Source organism: Dysidea avara, chromosome 9, assembly GCF_963678975.1.
Source record: "Dysidea avara chromosome 9, odDysAvar1.4, whole genome shotgun sequence".
Lineage (NCBI taxonomy): Eukaryota > Metazoa > Porifera > Demospongiae > Dictyoceratida > Dysideidae > Dysidea > Dysidea avara.
This window is the reverse complement of record NC_089280.1, coordinates 9,487,847-9,501,978: the sequence shown is the minus strand read 5'-3', so window position 1 is coordinate 9,501,978 and position 14,132 is coordinate 9,487,847. Positions and strand designations below refer to the sequence as shown.

Sequence of the window (14,132 nt, the reverse complement as noted above, 5' to 3'; positions counted from 1 at the left end):
TGTGGCTTTTAAGGTAAGTTTTATATTTGTGTAGGGATTCAACAAGCTTTTCAACAGAGGACCGAAAACTCTGCCATTTCGATGTTGAAAGCCATGGTGCATTAAATAATCAGAGAGTGAGGAAATGTGCTTTTCAAGCACTTCTTGCAAAAGCTGTGGCTTTTTATCACTGTGAAAAAAGAGGAATATAATATGGTATATCTAATGGCTTAAACTATACAAATAATCTCAGTATAGCCTTGCATTATACTAACTATCTTATACTTTAGTATAAACCCCATCTTATATTATGGGAAACAGATTATACTTTAGTTTAATACACATTCTTTGTATGGCTTTGTTTACTTAACTAAATGTGATAACTTTTTAGCTTCACCGTCAGATCTCATTATTGTCTCATTTTTAGCTTCACCATCTCATGTGACTTAAGGTTTTTTTTACTGTACCAAACAAAGTCATGATGATTTTACAATAAGTAGCTACACTTCTGTTAATCACTATAGCTAGCTAACTAGCTTCAGTTTGTTGTGATAATTTCATACGCACACATTTTCATACAGCAAAGCATATAATACCAGTAAAATTAATTATTCAATCTAAGAGCCATACAAATCTAGAGTTTCTTGCACAGTTAGCACAGCTGCAAAAGTTCGTAGTAATGCTTGTTTTTAAATTGAAGGGGAGCGCATGCGTATTACTGATGCAATTAAGTCGCCATCTTTGTCGCTATTGTTGTATCAGAGGTTGTAAATGTGAGTGATACGACGGTGTATCTCGCGGAGAGAGTGTACGCGATCGGCGCCATCGTCCAATGAGCCACGATGATAGTTATGGACCACAACTGTACATCCCTGCTGGCTGTAGTGGTGAAGTGGCGCGGCCAAGTGGACAATTCCTTCGATGGCAGCAATCAAAAACAGCTCTAGATGAGTAAGTATTAGACTAAAATGATAGCTTGTACGATAGGTTTAGCCGTATTAAATTGTTTATTGTATATTGTATGACAATGGCCTGCAAATGATTCAACTTTGGTGTTGCTGTGTACGTATTACATGTTTTATATCCTGTTATATCTCAGCTTATGGCGGATGACGAGTGGACACAGTTCATCAGCCATCAACGGTAAGAGTATGCATGGTCTGCTCTTACGATTTTGTATATTATCTCTTCAGAGGTACAGTTTCTTGTCGAACCTCTTAGTTCTACAGGCTGTCAGTGTACAATATCTGCAGTGTTAGTTTCCTTCAATGGCAGCTGCTTCCTTTAAAGAATCTGGTAGTGACCATATGTGGACAGTTTTGTTCTTTTTTCACGGAGTTGTTCAACGTCATCTAATTACTTACAACTGTAAGTGCATTAAGCCTGATTGTGTTTTTATTCATTTTCTTTTCAATGGGGTAGGAATTACAGACTTGGTGATTCTTATTGCTAACATCTGTAAGTAAGTACACTGAGAGTGTCCAGTATACAATTTATATTTACCTTCGTTTAGGTTTGTGGAAACTGGTCTCATTTCTTCTGGGAACCGGTCTCATTTCTTCATGTTTTTCACTACTTTTTATCAACAGCTGACGGCTGCTACCTTGTCTGGCACTGTAAATGAGTTGAGTGCTTTCAAGAACCTGTTCTGTCTTGTTTGTCCTTATTTCACTGACCATGCTCGTATTGCTAACAAAAGTAAGTTCACTGAGAGTATGCAAATTATATTATATTTAGTCTTGTTTCAGTTGTACTTAGTGATTACAAGATTCTTGGACTTGGTTATCAGTGTATCAGATGCTTCTTGTGAGCTTACGTAACACGTTAGCCCAACAAAGTCACATACTAAGTGGCTGTTTTATGTCTGGTTAGACTCACTGATAACACCTGTAAGTACACCAAATAATCCAGAATATGAATTATGTTTGCCTCCATTTAGGGTTGTGAGACCTGGTCTTATCAGACTTGTCTTAGATGTACATGGATTGTCGGTCTCAGTTTTAAAAGATTGTTACAAACTGTAAGTATAATGGTTGTTCAGTATGCGCATTATATTTACCATCTTTAATAGAGTTGTGGGACCTAGCCACCATTCTACATGGTAATACTAGGTTTCCAGACAAGGTCGTGGTTTTATGAGATTCTTATTGTTACAAACTGTAAGTCCAACGATTATCCAGAATACACATTATATTTACCATCTTTGTATTAGAGCTGTGGGACAGTTCTACCAGACGACTAACAGATTGTCACAGAGTTCTACATAGTGATGATAATACAGGTAATTTGTAATGGAACTTGTGAATTGTATTTACTGCCTTACCTACTGCAGTTGGATAAAGACTGATAAATGACGAAATTGATTTGATACTGCCATGGCCAAGGAGACATTGATTTACTAGCTGTACCTATTGTGGTTTTAACATATTTACAGAATTAAATTCATTACAAATATAATTATAGAAATTATTTAATTAAGGTAGCCACAGATTATAGGAAAGTAAAAAAGTACAGTAGTATAGTAGCCAATATATGGTTGAAATAGGCTTAGTATAGTCTGATAATACACCGCAGTATACTAGTGATTTAATCTCTAATATATGACTGTCTTAAATGTATTCAATAAGCTTGTTATAGTAAAGTCCTAATCTAATAATATATGCTGTACTATTTCATTCCAATACTAACATAATAAGACTGTTATATACCTTATTATTCTGAGCTTTTTTCACAGTGTATGTCTTTTCTTTGCCCAATTATTGAATCCTGTAAACCCAGAAAAAACTTCTGGGATTATGCAAGCTCGTGAGGAAAATTGATCATGATGTGGATCCAGCATCCACAAGCAATCTGTAAGGGCCTTCAAAAACTTTATACCTGTGGTTTCGACAATATCTGGACTCCATCCTAAGTTTCTGCTGTTCAACAGTTCAAGTAATTTATTGTAAATGGCATGATCACCTCTCAATGGCTGTTCATCATATGGTCGGGGTAACACTGTCTTGTGAGCTGTAGACATCATAACCTGGAAGGCGTTAGGTTTGTCTCCACTGTGTGCACAGGACAAAGAAGTGCTCACACTTCTATTATCTTCCAATGTAAAGCATACAAACTTGCAATGAAACTGATTACAGAGAAACACTGGGGCATCAATGTTGACCTTTTATGAAAGGCACAGGAAATGAAGTTCGCATGGCATAATACAGTGAGTAGCTATATGATTTATAAATATTAAATACCTTTTAATAACTGTATTCTACTGTATAACATTCACATACATACATAATTCAATAATAATAGTAATATAGCCCTAGCTATATAGCTATATAAGCAAACCTCGTGGGTAGACAAAAATTAATCAGTCTGGGAGATCTCCACTTTTACAACTCTTCTTTCTGTGCTGTACGACTTCAAAAGTAAATCACCAAAAGAGTTTTCCCAATTAGGCCAATGAAACTTGATTAGCAGTTTCGCGTCATCGCCCGCATGCTTTTGATACACCCGCATGGAATTTCATTATTGGTATTTCAGATCGAAATACTCTAATAGAGCAGTCACTTTTACTCTAATAGAGCAATCAGCTATACTCTAATGGAAAAATAGCTTGTTATAGATTAGTAAGGTATTTATGCAAGAGTAATCAATGTAGATCTCGCTGTTTTTGGCAGAAATCTTCATGTTTGGGATGTGTGTTGTGCTTTTGGAAAATAATGAATAATGATTAATAACCGCCCGCCCGCATCAGATTTTCAAAATTCTGAGCGAGAAACTGGCAATCAAGTTTCATTGGCCTTACAACTGATTATTTTTGAACGCTGTACAAGCTTCAGCCCTTCTTTTACAATCACGCTTAACCACGCGCACGAGTTAGAAGCCATATTAGAACACGTGATCAAAAATCACGTGATTATCATTATCATTTTAGGTTATGAAAAAAGACAGTCGGTCGGGCCCGCGCAACATAGGTATGGCCCTACTAGGCGAAAGTTATGGACGGATTTGTACAAAGTTAGTTTTGTTGTTACGTAAATATAGTATACTTAAAATTAGAAGGCTAGTTCTTTCTAGTGTATAGTTTCACGTAATATATTGGAATTGTATATCAAAAGAATCGCCTACTAATGGCGAACAAGATCGTCTTTCTTTAAAGTCCATAGCTTCTAATACTGCGAAGATATGGCTCTTTGTTTACTACTTAACATCTTGGACGTACATGTACGACGCTGGGCTTTCGCGTGAGGCTATATTTGGACGTACATGTACGACGTTGGAAATTTTGTCTTAGCATAATTATATGATCACTAATAATACAAATACTCATAAAACCACCTTATAAACATCTTTCCAAGGTATTATCAGTGGATTTATGCTAAAGTTTATGCAACAAGGACCCAGATCAGCATTGGAGGTGTACAAGATCGAGATACTCTAATAGAGCAGTCAGCTAATTACTCTAATAGAACATTCACTGGAAACATGTAGTTGGTTCTATTATGAAATTTTTCAAATCTGCCTGCACCTATACATACAATGAAGTGCATTGGTCTGTTTAAAGGGCTTCATTCATCTACTTGTGTAGTTAATATGTATGGCAATACTTACTTCAGGTACACAATTTCCATTGAAAATGCTCCCAGATTTAATCTTGTGTTGTTCAAATTTCAAAATTTTCCACTTTCAACATTCTTATTCTAACATGCACCTATTCAGTGTTGTGCAATTGTGAGAGGGGTGCATCATGTACTTGGTTGTCTGTACCTACCCAAACTTTTCCATTAGCAAAATGCTTCAGAGAGCCATACTTATAATTTAAAGGCAGTATATAAAGTATCTACAGGTATGAATTTTTGTGGAAATGTCTCCAAATTGCAGTATTTTAGCATCTATTTTTCAAATTTTTCCTGGGGGGGGGGGGGGGGGCATGCCCCCAGACCCCCCTAGTTCCAGCATGCTTTGCATGCTGGGAAGTGTGCTTCACACACCTCTACCCAAGAGATTAGTACCTTGAGTTAGCCCCCCCCCCCCTTTTATAAATCCTAGATCCGCCCCTGCTGGGTGCAATAGCTAGGCTGCTACTGTCAGAGAAGCCTAAATGCAATGTATATATTCGGGCAAAAATCAAGGTGTGGCCATTGTGCATATATCTATTTACTATTGAATGGTAGCTGATGCTCTCAATGTTCATAAAAATAGTTTTGAATTCGATATAGGTAACTATTTGATTTGCACGAGCTTCACATGTGGCCGAATTTAAGATTGCAGGACTGAGGTGACTTTGGAGCTTTGTAATTCACAACCAATAAGGACTAAGCCAAATATCCGCATATATTTGGAGAGTATAAGAATTGCTCTTTCATATCAAGTATAGAAAGACTTGATCAGCTTCAAGTATTACGAGCAGTGCCACTCGACCGATAATACATACTTTTGTCCGAGAATTGAGAACATTCGGACAGGTCACTTTTGCAGCTCCTGCAGCCAGACAAAGAAGACTGCAGGTCTGAAATTTTGCATGCAAGAGTTTATGGCCTAGACCTATCCAAAGGCATAGCAAGAGCAGCAATTTTCTTTGTGGGTTTAAAGAAAATTCGCGTCCGAACCGATGGTGGTCGAATTTTGGTGGCTTACTCTAGTTAATGCACCCACACTTAATGATTTTAAAACGTTTCTCAACAGTGGCTGGTCTACTTTATTGTATGATTATTAATTAGTTAATTATTATTGTATCAAGAAACACGATAGTGTGTCGTGCGGCCCAAGAAGCCGGCGCGCCACACCGTGGGTATATTGACAGGAAAAAAGAAAACGTCATTTTAACACTTTTGTATCTCGGTGATCCCTTATCCAATTGGAACTAAATTTGCTACAGAGTTGCCGCCAGCTAGGAGAGTCTACATACCAAATTTGAAGGAAATCGCTCCAGCCATTTCCGAGATACGAGCTGCCAAAGTTTTAACTTTTTTCTTCGTTGTTTTTCTTCTTAGTACATGTTTTCGCACACTTGCAAAAACTGCTATAAAACGCAAACCGTACTCCGATCGCCTTGAAATTTAGCACACAGAACGGGAGTCCAAAGGCGAATCCTAGTATCAAATTTGGTGCAAATCCGATGAATGGTGCAGGAGTTATGACCGATTATTCGCGTGAAACAAGATTGATTTGTTGTCACGCCTACAGGGTAAACCGCTTCATGGAATGGGTTGAAAATTGCTATGTAGATGGAGTAACCATCGTAGGAGTGCCTTTTGGTGGTTTGAAAGTAATCGAGATAAAGACCATGGAGATATGACACAAAACCCAACCTGTCTGTGTCACAATTACGCGATCGATTTTTATGAATAAAAAAGTATTAGTTTTTACGCCTAGTAGGCAAACCGCTTAGAGCAATGAGCTGAAAATCGGTGTATAGCTGGAATAATCTTCATAGAAAGTCCTTGCAGTAGTACAGAAGAATCGGATTACAAACCACTGAGTTATGATTCGAAAGCCAACTCTGTGTAGCAAATGCGAGATCGAGATACTCTAATAGAACAGTCACCCTAATAGAGAATTCAGCTAATTTATTTACTCCATTATAGAATTCTATTACATTACAAGTTATTCTGTAAGGAGTTCAGCTGCAAACAGTTAATCTTATAGACAGTTCAGCAAGAAGCAAGTCACCCTATAGAGGGTTCAGCTACAAATATATTGCTGTAGTGATTCAGAACATTACAAGTCACACTAAAGAGAGCTCAGTTATAAACAAGTCATGCACCCTGTAGAGAGTTCAGCTATAAACAAGTCATGCACCCTGTAGAGAGTTCACCTACAAACAATTCACTCTGTAAAATTCTGCTACAAACAAGTCTTCATGCAAATGTACTTGCATAATTGGCAGACACCATGAGATATCATCAGAGCATTTTGCTGTACATGTAGCTATGCTGTTTTAAAGAACATTAGTATAATTTTGAAAGTATTGTGTAGCAGATGTCAAAGTTGCTACATACATTCAACTGTGATACAGTTAAAATACAGGATTGAGGTACAGGATTGAGGTACAGCCTGTAGCTATACCCAATCAATTGCATGAATATAGCAATAGCATCAATTAAGAAAATTGAATTGTCCAATAAAAATTTAAAATTATTGATCATTGATCTAACCTGTTGAAATAAAAAATTTAATGCATTTGCACAATTATATCATTTTATGCATAACAAACAAATTAAAGCTTGAATTGATGGCTCATAGTTGTAGAAAATGTGAATGCATTTTAAAATGTCTGAAGCACAGCAATAACATTGTTGACAATTTCATGTTCTGCAAAGAAGGTAGGTCCAGAATGTTACGTCTCTCAGAAAAGGTATCAAGAGAATAAAACAGGTACGTACTGTAGCTCACCTCTTTATTTTCTTTGCTCTAAACTAAAAACAGGTCCCCCAATTGAATTATACACTCCAGTATTGGTTGCATTAGTGCCTTGTACAGTATAATTTTTCAACCATGTCTAACTAAAAAAAATTTAAAGATTCACCAATTAGTCCCAATGTACCAGAGACTGCGGATGTGTGGTTGTGATCAACAAACAGAATATTCATAGAGATTCTAATGCTGACTAGTTTGACCAATGTGTGTGTCATTTAAAAGTTTTGTACTGTGGTGTTGACAGGATCCAAGATGGAGGAGTTTACTTTTAAAATGTAGAATTTTAATTCCCAGTTGCCAAGCAGCAGATGAAGTATGAAGGACATCCAAATCTTTTGCAGAGCTGTTTGTTTACTTCTATTAATAAAAATTTCAGCATCATCAGGAACCATGAAAATGGGGCTGGACATAACTGTAGGCAAGTCATTAACAAACATAAATAAATGGATCCCATGCACTGATAACAGGCTATGGTAGGTGACCATTATGTAATACTTGTTGTTCACATTGTTGCCTGTTAGTCAGAAGTTTACCTTGAACTCCAAATGAAGCTACATAATGTGTATTGAGTCAATACCTTTTGGAAACTTATGTCTATACCAGACCATTGTCTAGGCTTGAGTCAAAATATGCTCAAACCTTTGCCCAAAATACTTTCAGGAATTCCCAAGTTTTTAGCTATTATGCTCTTCAGTGTTCCCATTATGCTTCCATTATGTTCCTAGGATAGCGACATTTATTATTATCTTGATCAGTGAATGCTCTATTAGAGTATTTTACTACAAAGTGACTGTTCTATTAGAGAGTATCAATCTATGTACAATGCATTTGAGTGTGCTCTACAACCTGTATTGCAGTTTCCACTGACTACTCTATTAGGGAGTATCAATCTATTTTCATGGAATTAAGTTCCATAGTTTGATCCACCTAATATTCTAGCATTATGCTGGCATAGCACTCCAGCCTATTATGCTTTTACTATCCAGCTAATGCATTAGTGATATGGTCCATATTAATAAATTACTCAGCTACTGTTTGGAACATTCCTGTGGAAAGAATTTATGTTGGAAAGTAGAAATGAGATTATTAGCCAAAATGTGGTGTAAAATGTAATCTTTGATAACAGACTCCATTGTAGAACGATAATGTGAAACAATAATAAGGTCCCTTCTTATGTAAAGGCTGTAGAGTGGTAACCAATGGTTGAAAGTGGACTTTTCAACATGAGTTGTTGGATGGAACAAGCAAAAACACTACAAAAATACTCATAAAGAAATACAATCATAAAATTGTGTTCCTGCATACAAACCAAAATCACTGTTACCTATAATAGGAATTCCTACTTATCATATCAAGTTCGTTGCAGTTATTGGTAAAAGAAGCTAAGCCTAATAAACTATGTAGGAGTACCACTTGACCTGTATTTGGTACAGAATACTTAGTGACATATGTGACTGGATTATTTTGTGAAAAACTCACATCCAATTTACTAACTCATAACTCTTCAAACTATATATATATATATTTAAATCAGGTAGAGAATATTTCAGGGCTATGTTTTTTTGAATGCTAAGGTTTGGTCTTTCAATTTCATAGAATTGGATAACTCCTTTTCACAAATGATGACAAATCTGATCAAATAATCCATGAATCATTTCAAAAAAAGGTTCTATGATGATCATTGGAATGTCCCCGATAGTATATATCCTGCAGTAATATATCCTTAAAGGTTAAAGTCACCACATATTAACACATGAGTCTTTATCCACTAAGTGTGCTTAGCAACTAATTCACAAAGTAACAATACTTTTATCGCTGATAAATGCAGCCCACCAAATATTTAATAATAAATTAGAGCCCTGCTTTTAACTTCAACCCATATGTGGTTGATATAATCAGCAACATCATTAAAAGGCCCAAGATGCATGTAGCAATATTTTCTAAGAAACAAATATTCCAATACTATGCAAGTCGCCAAAGTCAGAGGAAGAGGAGGCACAATCTGAGTTAAAAATTAGGTAGGAAGTATAAACAATGCTGGGTGTGTGCTGTAATTAGGAGCTTTCATCAAATTTTGGATGTAAGGTTTAAATCAGTGGCATTTTTGTGCTAATTCAACTAAAAGGTTGTGTTTGTTTATAATTAAATTGGTATGCATAACACGTTTATAATTACTAGGAAGGTCATCAGGAAAAACTCTGAAGAAGGAGCAGAATTAACCAGCTGAGGTTGCCTGGAAACTACATGTCTATTACCAATTATTAAGCCTTTTCTCGCCATTTGCATGACTTTGTTTGTCATGAGTTCCTTGGCTGCCTTATATCTTTCTCTCATTCAAGTTTGGTTCTGAAACCTATTTATATTGTTTAAGTTGACACGAAAAATGAAATCATTAGAAGCTTTTTCAATACTTGGAATTGTGTTTTGTTCTAAACTTATCACCAAGGTATGTTATTTTAGATGGAGTGTGTTTAATACCCAAAAGTAGGCATTCCAGACTGATCTTAAAATTTTGGAAAAACAGGCTTTTTATATGCTCAATAGATAGAGTATTGATTGTCGATCTCAGAAATATATAGTTTGTTGGGTTGGAATTAGCTACTTTGGCATGCACAGTGCTTAAAAACTGAAAAAAGGTACATTTTTTCTCCAGGGCTCTCCATACATTTTACAGGGAAAAATGGCACAATTGAATCAGGAAGCCATCTAGCAATCTGGACTATCTTGAAACTGCAGTTGCTTCTAGCTGCAAGTTTGTACATGTAATGAGAGTAACTTCAGGTCTTATTGGATCTCAGCGATCTTTGTATGCTTTGTGGTGAGCAAATATGTTTCACCTACTGCACACTTCTCAATACAATGGTGTATGCCCATAGGCAAGTGGCTATCTCAAGTTGGTAAAAACATCAAGTTAACAACTTATAAAGGTAAACAACTAAAGTGGAGGTGCCACAATGATGCAACAATACCTAAGGTGGAGTTGTGGTTTCAATTGTGGCATTGTTATGCCGACTTTGAAGTGGTTTATACTTTTGAGTTGATGACACAACCATCAGAAAATTGCTCTGGAGCTGAAAATCGCTAACCCGAGCGAAGTAACTACGCATTTTAAAGTAAGCACCAGTAACTACCTTCCACCCGACCGTACGTTTTTTAAAGTTTTAAAGTATTCTACATACATTACAAGGCTTGAAAAGATTACAAAACAACACAAAACTTACTTATATGTAACGCGCACGATAAAACTAAGATTTTCATGATGATCAGCATGTGGACAAACCCCACAGCGATTTTCACCCTCATTGGAGCTCGGACGACGGAGCAATCCCAAGTTAAACACGAGTTGTCATTTTGTGCCAGGGTTCTATTGGGGAATATACGGAGAATTTTTTAATTAAAAAATCTCGGATACTGGAATGCCTACCAAAAGGCATATAGTTTGTATTGATTTTTGATCTTATAAGATATAAAATTAACTAGGTAAGAAAAAATGCCCTATCATACAGTACGATAGTACTGTTAGGCATTCCAGTATCCGAGATTTTTAAATAAAAAAATTCTCCGTATATTCCTCAATAGAACCCTAGCACAAAATAACAACTCGTGTTTAACTTGGGATTGCTCTGTCGTCCGAGCTCCAATGAAGATGAAAATCGCTGTGGGGTTTGTCCACATGCTGATCATTATGAAAATCTTAGTTTTATTGTGCGCGTTACATATAAGTAAGTTTTGTGTTGTTTTGTAATCTTTTCAAGCCATGCAATGTATGTAGAATACTTTAAAACTTTAAAAAACGTACTGTTGGGTGGAAGGTAGTCACTGGTGCTTACTTTAAAGTGCGTAGTTACTTCGCTCGGGTTAGCGATTTTCAGCTCCAGAACAATTTTCTGATGGCTGTGTCATCAGCTCAAAAGTATAAACCACTTCAAAGTCGGCCAACAATGCCATAATTGAAACCACAACTCCACCTTAGGTATTGTTGCATCATTGCGGCACCTCCACTTTAGTTGTTTACCTTTATAAGTTGTTAACGTGATGGTTTTACTTACTTGAGATAGCCACTTGCCTATGGGTATACACCATTGTATTGAGAAGTGTGCAGTAGGTGAAACATATTTGCTCACCACAAAGCATACAAAGATCACTGAGATCCGATACTATCTGAAGTTACTCTCATTACATGTACAAACTTGCAGCTAGAAGCAACTATAGTTTCAAGATAGTCCAGATTGTTACATGGCTTCCTGATTCAATTGTGCCACTTTTCCCTTTAAAATGTATGGGGAGCCCCGGAGAAAAAATGTACCTTTTTTCAGTTTTTAAGCACTGTGCATGCCAAAGTAGCTAATTCCAACCCAACAAACTATATATTTCTGAGATCAGCAATCAATACTCTATCTATTGAGCATATAAAAAGCCCATTTTTCCAAAATTTAAAAATCGGGCTGGAATGCCTAGTACTGTATAGTAGGGACCACAAAGGAGTAGGCATGGCCCACTAAATAATACCACCCAAAAACCAGCCTCAATTTTCCCAGACGACGATGAAGTAGTATTGGTTAGGTAAAACTAAGCTTTCAGATCGACGCTAAACACTTTCAATAAGTTGCTATGGATTTAATTATTTAACAGAATTTTCTACCGACTGAGTAAGTAAGTAACTGACTGATGCCTTCAGACAAGCCTAACTTGATAATGGCTAAGGCTATGGGCTTGATTTTTTCACTGTTTGACATCACTTCAGGCCGAGAGGTGCATTTTGGCATACCACAGTACCAGCGTTGAAACCGGGTCGGGTCATCCGGGTCACATTTTTTCCGGGTCATCCGGGTCTGACCCGGTTTACAATTTATCCGGGTCTGACCCGGATTGGATCACGTGAGAAACGAAATTGTTCGTTTGACGACGTGGAACTTATAAACGCTATCGCGTAGCTTTTTCGTGAGCCACGCCCACTTATCGAATTACCAACATATGCTCAGCCACGCCTATTTGTTAGTAAGTGCAGTATGTAGCACGAAACTGAGGGTATCTATGGTGAGGGGTAGCTATTGTCAGTAGGTGAAGACTTTTTTTTTTTTTTTTTTTGGTCTTCAACCTACAGCTAGGCTGAAGTTGCAATATTTACTCAACACGAATCGAACGCTCAAAATGTAGACTCGTTCGCTCACCCGAGACTAGCCGAAACACGTCTCGGCTTTAATTAATCCGGGTCACATCCGGGTCAATCCGGGTCACATCCGGGTCAATCCGGGTCACATCCGGGTCAGTGGGTCATCCGGGTCAGCAGTAGTGACCCGGTTTCAACGCTGCACAGTACATACAATGCATTCTTCATTGACTTACCAGTGTCCTCCTTTGTGTCCCATTCATCTTTGCTGACAGCGAAAAGTGTTGATTTGGTGGTAGCATGTGATGGTTTCCCTTCAAAACGAAAATCATCCGTATTTTTCATAGTGGCTACTCTGATTGCAAAGGTGCTTTTCAAACAGTTCTTGATTCATACTGCTATAACGGGTTGAAGATAGCCGACAACAAAGCGTAATGGATACTTCACTTTTCAGACGATAATTGATATATCTGAGGAGCACAGTGCCATTTCTTTCTTTAGGTATGCATGGATTGCAGAAGTGCTTTTCAAACAGTTCTTGATACGAAATGCTGTGTAACAGGTTGGGAATAGCTGAGAATGAAACGTAATGGATACTTCACTTTTTAGACGATAATTGGGGCACGCGGCACCATTATGCGTGGGTTCACCAAGTCATAATAATTATTTTACAAAAAAGTTAACAGACAAGTACACAGGAATTTTCAACTAGAGTAGGGACCATAACATATTGATTAAAAATACTGAAACAAGCTAGAGTAGTGCACGATATTAAATCACAGTAAAACAATAAGAAGTGTTATATCCCTACTGTACTCAAGATACCATAATGGAAATGCACAGTAGGGATATAACACTTCTTATTGTTTTACTGTGATTTAATATCGTGCACTACTCCAGCTTGTTTCAGTACTTTTTGTCAATGTGCTATGGTCCCTACTCTAGTTGAAAATTCCAATTTTTTCTGTGTACTTGTATACATATGCTACATGTTATAAAAAAATAATTGTAGCTATAAAAAGGCTACATTCTAGTTAACTGTCTCTTGAAAGCACTAGGGCAGATTTAGGGATGCATTCTATCCCTCCAAAATTTTACTATGTGCTAGCTAAAAATTATCAGAAGCTACAGTACAGGTACAATTGTACTTTACGCATACATGGGGAATAAAAAAAGACGAAAACAACAAGAAGGGCCTGAAGAGCTATAATACCTTCTAGAGGGGGGTCTCAAAATTATATTTCAGGAGTAAGAGTCAACGTTGAAACCGGGTCACTACTGCTGACCCGGATGACCCACTGACCCGGATGTGACCCGGATTAATTAGAGCCGAGACGTGTTTCGGCTAGTCTCGAGCGAGCGAACGAGTCTACATTTTGAGCGTTCGATTCGTGCTGAGTAAATATTGCAACTTCAGGCTAGCTGTAGGTTGAAGACCAAAAAAAAAAAAAAAAAAAAAAAGCCTTCACCTACTGACAATAGCTACCCCTCACCATAGATACCCTCAGTTTCGTGCTACATACTACGCTTACTAACAAATGGGCGTGGCTGAGCGTATGTTGGTAATGCGATAAGTGGGCGTGGCTCACGAAAGAGCTATGCGATAGCGTTTATAAGTTTCCATGTCGTCAAA

The 14,132-nt window shown here is 37.2% G+C and overlaps 1 long non-coding RNA gene across 5 annotated transcripts; it reads left to right on the top strand.

The window, feature by feature from the left end:
• Positions 1 to 464: 464 nt before the first annotated feature.
• On the top strand, positions 465 to 2,436 carry LOC136266856 (uncharacterized). Of its 5 annotated transcripts, none has more exons than XR_010706330.1 (10): positions 465 to 930; positions 1,079 to 1,122; positions 1,173 to 1,347; positions 1,402 to 1,437; positions 1,493 to 1,677; positions 1,717 to 1,868; positions 1,919 to 1,999; positions 2,051 to 2,138; positions 2,192 to 2,260; positions 2,312 to 2,436. It is a non-coding gene; the product is annotated as an uncharacterized lncRNA (long non-coding RNA). The 5 variants fall into 5 exon arrangements; XR_010706327.1 differs by having other exon boundaries at positions 657 to 930; positions 1,402 to 1,441; positions 1,728 to 1,868; XR_010706328.1 differs by having other exon boundaries at positions 657 to 934; positions 1,728 to 1,868.
• Positions 2,437 to 14,132: the final 11,696 nt, after the last annotated feature.